Consider the following 6,000-nt stretch of genomic DNA (forward strand, 5'->3'; position numbering starts at 1 on the left):
CTTGCAGCGTGTATTCAAAACTTTAATGGTTTTGAAGTTGTTTTAGAGCAGTGGTTCTCAAATAGGGGTACACGTACCCCTGGGGGGATTTGAAGGTATGACAAGGGGTACGTGAGATTTTTTTTTAAATATTCTAAAAAATAGCAACATTTCAAAAATCCTTTATAAATATATTTATTGAATAATACTTCAACAAATTATGAATGTAGGTTCATAAACTGTGAAAAGAAATATAACAACGCAATATTCAGTGTTGACAGCTGGATTTTTTGTGGACATGTTCCATAAATATTGATGTTAAAGATTTCTTTTTTTGTGAAGAAATTATTAGAATTAAGTTCATGTCTTAAGATGGATCTTTATTACAATCCCCAAAGAGGGCTCTTTAAGTTGATGATTATTTCTATGTGTAGAAATCCTTATTTATAATTGAATCACTTGTTTATTTTTCAACAAGTTTTTAGTTATTTTTATATATTTTTTTCCAAATATTTCAAGAAAAACCACTACAAATGAGCAATATTTTGCACTGTTATACAATTTGATAAATCAGAAACTGATGACATAGTGCTGTATTTTACTTATTTATCTCCTTTTTTCAACCAAAAATGCTTTGCTCTGTTTATGGGGTACTTGAATTAAAAAAATATGTTCACAGGAGGTACGTCACTGAAAAAAGGTTGAGAACCCCTGTTTTAGAGGACGTTGAAGGCTACAATGGTGAGTCCAAATAGCCGCATCTTCCAAGAGTTTTCTTTATCATCTTTAAAATCCTAAAAAAAGACGTGTGTTCTTGTCTGTCATAACAGGGGGTCGCAGTTTAGTGCAGGGTTCGTTACCCCAGGATGCAGACGGACCACTCCAGACAGGACGTGCAGGTAGGAACATGATTTATTCTTCGAAACTCAGAGAAGTACCAAAAACAGAAAACAAGCCGAAGGAACAACGTGCTGATCGCACTGGAAGCTAAGGCTACCACTTAGTATAGACTAGAAGACAAGGATTACTCACGTAGCAGGTTGCGTGTAGCAAACAATGAAGCCAGGGCGACTGACCAGCAAAGGCAGGCTTAAATAATGCCTCTGATTAGTGCTCGGGAAACAGGTGAGCATCCGTAACACCAATCAGAGACAGGTTGAAATTATAAGCAACCATGGTAACTAAAAACAAACTCAAGGGAGCACAAAAACAGGAACTGAGGGAGTCCAAAACTAACAGAAAATAACAAAACATAATCTGGGCCACGGATCATAACAGATTGTGAACGATAGACAGAAGAAAAAAAAAGTGAAGTTCCCCTTTAACTTCAGAATTTAATGTGGACGTGGTGTTTTATTTAATAGATAGACTGCTAAAGTTTGTAAAAAAAATAATGATAATACAAATATCTGAACTTGAGGGCTTTTCTCAGCATTTTTGGTGAGATTAAAATATTAATTTGATTAATAACGACGGATCATAAATGATCACTTTTTTATGGCTCTGAGCACTGACTGAAACATCTCTTACATGAAAAACCTTCTTAAAACATGCATTTTCCTGTGTCTGGATCATTACAGATTCATAATTGCAGTATTGCTGGTGTTTTGGGCCACCAAGTGTCAATGCGTGGACTTTGGGGTTTGTTTTCCTGGAAGGCAAAGGAAAGTTGGCGCGGGCAAGGCGTGAAGGTAAGGACATGTTTTAATATTAAAGGAGAACATTATCACCAAACCTATGCAAGCGTCAATATATACCTTGATGTTGCAGAAAAAAGACCATGTATTTTTATAACCGATTTCTGAACTCTAAATGGGTGAATTTTGGCAAATTAAACGCCTTTCTGTTTATCAGTCTTTTAGCGATGACGTCAGAACGTGACGTCACCGAGGTAACACACCCGCCATATTCATTTTCACATTACAAACACCGGGTCTCAGCTCTGTTATTTTCCGTTTTTTCGACTATTTTTTGGAACCTTGGAGATATCATGCCTCGTCGGTGTGTAACAACACTAACAGGGAGGGATTCAAGTTGCTCCACTGGCAAGAAATCTGCCGCCAGACCCCCATTGAATGTGCCAGAGTGTCTTCACATTTGACCGGCGATGCTAAGACAGACATGGCACAGAGATGTATGGATAACCTGCAGATGCATTTGCAACGATTAAGTCAACGGAATCACAAAGGTGAGTTTTTTTTATGTTGTTGACTTGTGTGCTAATCAGACATATTTGGTCACGGCATGACTGCCAGCTAATCGATGCTAACATGCTATGCTAATCGATGCTAACATGCTATTTACGCTGGCTGTATGTACATTTGAAACTAGATACCCACATTTAATGCGAAACAAACACTTACCAATCGACAGATTTAAGTTGCTCCAGTGTCACAAGATGCGAAAGTCCTGATCGTTTGGTCTGCACATTTTACAGGCGATGCTAATAAGGCAGCCATGCTATGGGCCACTTCATTAGGTACACCCACGCTATGGCCGAATAGCGTAAATAGCTATTCGCTCAATAGCTTCAATTTCTTCTTCAATTTCGTTTTCGCTATCTGCCTCCATACTCTGACCATCTGTTTCAATACGTGCGTAATCTGTTGAATCGCTTAAACCGCTGAAATCCGAGTCTAAATCTGAGGTAATGTCGCTATATCTTGCTGTGGTAACCGCCATGTTGTTTGTATTGGCAGCACTGTATCACAGGGAAATGGATAGTGGTTTCGAAGATAGCGAAAATAAGGCACTTTAAAGCTTTATTTAGGGATATTCCGGGACCGGTAAAATTTTGAAAAAAACTTCAAAAAATACAACAAGCCACTGGGAACTGATTTTTATTGTTTTTAACCCTTTTGAAATTGTGATAATGTTCCCCTTTAACTCTCAAACAAAAGGAACAAACAAAATGTGCTCACAATGGAGGTACAAAACTTGGCTGTGAAAACTAAACATGCACGAAGGTAGAAGCTATGAACATGAAACAAAACTCGATAACTGTGACATAAGAAAATAAAAACTTACGTGGCATGGCAAGAAGCAAACGTATGGACAGTGTGAGTAACAGAGGTAGCATGGCACAAAGTGAAGAGGTGAAGTCGCCAGCCTGACTTCCTGGCAACTTTCGGTTTAAATAATACAGGTGATCGAACAGGTGCGTAAGTCAAAACAAATCAGGTGCGTGACATGACAGGTGAAACTAATTGGTTGGCATGGTAACAAAGCAAACAAGGAAGTGCAAAAACAGGAAACAATGGATCACAAGACATGACAGAGCACCCCGTTAAGGACAGATCTCAGATGTCCAAAAAACAACAACGATCAAGAGTCATGGGAAGGTTGGGAGGGGGACTTGGCGGTGGGTCGCCAAACCAAGTGTCCTCGAATCCACCGGGGAAGAGTCATTTGGCGGCGACGCGAAGAGTGCCGCTGTACCTGACGAGGTGGACGACCCGGGAAGGGCCACATCCGTGGCCGACGAGGAGATTGGCGCATATGGCGTGGCGTACAACAGGTAGCGGCCACATCCGTGGCTCACGAGGAGGCGGGTGTGTCGTCATTGTGGCAAGCATGGAACTTGCGCGCGTCCTTGTCGTGGCACGTGGCGAAGCTTGGCGTGGTTGATCTTGGCTTTGGTCTTGGCGTGGAGCAGCTACTGGCGGCACTGGAGCTTGGCTGCATTGAGCAGCTACTGGCGGGACTGGAGCTTGGCGGCGTGGAGCTGCTACTGGCGGCACTGCAGCTTGGCGGCGTGGAGCTGCTACTGGCGGCACTGGAGCTTGGCGGCGTGGAGCTGCTACTGGCGGCACTGGAGCTTGGCGGCGTGGAGCTGCTACTGGCGGCACTGGAGCTTTGTGGCGTGGAGCTGTTACTGGCGGAGCTTGGTGGCGTGGAGCTGCAACTGGCGGCACTGGAGCAAGTAATGGTACCTGTCGTGGTGCAGGCACTGGAGCTTGGCGTGGAGCAAGTAATGGTACCAGTCGTGGTGCAGGCACTGGAGCCCGGCGTGGTGCAGGCACTGGAGCTTGGCGTGGACTTGGTGCTAGCCTTGGACTTGGGGCTAGCCTTGGACTTGGTGCTAGCCGTGGACTTGGTGCGGGTGGCCTAGCTGGCCGTTGCGGCTTGGCAGGCCGAAAGACTGGTGGTGGTGGCTGGGCCGGAGGTTGCGGCTTGGTGGACCGAAAGACTGGTGGTGGTGGCTGGGCCAGAGGTTGCGGCTTGGCGTGGTGAAAGACTGGTGGTGTTGGTCGGATGGGGGCTGTGGCTTGGCGTGACGAAAAGCTGGCGGTGGTGGCCGGGCCGGAGGCTGCAGCTTGTTATTGTGCAGCTGAGCCACCCCACCCATACAGTTCCCGCCCCCCCCTTACGTGGCATGGCGAGAAGCAAAACTATGTACAGTATGAGTACCAGAGGTAGCATGGCATGAAATGATCAGAGGTAAAGTCGCCAGGCTAACTTCCTGGCAACTTTCGGTTTTAATTCTGCAGGTGATTGAACAGGAGCGTGAGTCAAAACAAATCAGATGCGTGACATGACAGGTGAAACTAATTGGTTGGCATGGTAACAAAGCAAAAAGGAAGTGGAAAAACAGGAAACAATGGAGTTTTAAGCAAAACAGAACATAACTAAACAAAACATGATCACAAGACATGACACCAAGAGTCCACCTCTGACATGCTAAAAATAGGTTCTGTAGCTTAGATCACCTTAAAAAAAGAAATTAATTGATCATCATACATACATTATAAGATATCTTACAATAAATATTAGCAATAAAAACAAATCAACGTAAGCCAGAGCTATTCAACTACATAGTGAAAAGGGCCACAGTTTCAAGAGCCCGGCAGCCGGACGTCAAAATTTAGATGTTTTATCAGAAAGTGCTTCCGCAGATTATATCCTTTTGATTCTGTGTTTACTTAATTGCAAAGTAAACATTGGTTTTCACACTTATGCTAAAAAAAATGCTAAATGCAAAGGAAAAGTGAAAATACTGCTCCCGGTTTAATTTGTCATCACACAGAAAGATAAACACGCATTGTTGCATTTTGACTGAACATTTTTTGATTTTTGTGTTTATATGGAAAGATTTAAATCCATAAAAGGATAAAAGCATAAAATCCAATTTCATGGCAATATTTTAATGAAAATCAATAATTTTTGTTTGTTTGCCATATACATTAAAACATTGGAAAAAAAAGGCCCTAATTTTGTTTTTTGATTTGCGTTTAAGAATTGGAAATAGAATGAATGGAAGGACCCAAGGTCCGTGTACCTTACGTTCATTCTATTTCCAATCCCGAAACGCACATTAAAAATAAAATTAGGGCTGTATTTCGATTTTTATGATATAGGGCAGATTTTAAAACAAAAAAGGGTTGATTTTCATTAAAATATTGCCATACAATTGGATTTTGTGCTGTTTTCCTTATATGGATTAAAATGTTTCCAGATAATCACAAAAATCAAAAAAGGTTCTTTCAAAATGCAAACATGTGTGTTTATTTGTGTAATGGCAAATTGAACCGGAAGCAGTATTTTAGCTTTTCCTTTGCGTTTTGCATGTTTTTAGCATAAAGGTAACACTTTTGTTCAGCAGGAGCCCTATTGTCATTTAAAAAAAAATCTCATTAAGTAGTTGTCCAACTTTTGTTTCAGAAAGGAAAATAGAAAAAATGGTCCGAAATTTGTTTTATGATTTTTAATCAAGAACTCGAAATAGAATGAGCAGTGAGGTACACGGACCACCCAAACAAAACATTTCTGATTTTCATTCAAATATTGCCATGAAATTGGATTTTGTGCTGAATTCCTTTTATGGATTTGTATTTTTCCAGATAAACACAAAAATCAGATAACCTCACATTTTTCCTTTTTGGAAGAACATATATCAGATTTTTGTGTTTATCTGGAAAAATAAAAGGAATTCAGCACAAAATCCAATTTTATGCCAATATTTTAATGAAAATCAAAAACGTGTGGTTATCTGTGTGATGACAAATTAAACCGGAAGCAGTA

Source organism: Nerophis ophidion, linkage group LG09, assembly GCF_033978795.1.
Source record: "Nerophis ophidion isolate RoL-2023_Sa linkage group LG09, RoL_Noph_v1.0, whole genome shotgun sequence".
Lineage (NCBI taxonomy): Eukaryota > Metazoa > Chordata > Actinopteri > Syngnathiformes > Syngnathidae > Nerophis > Nerophis ophidion.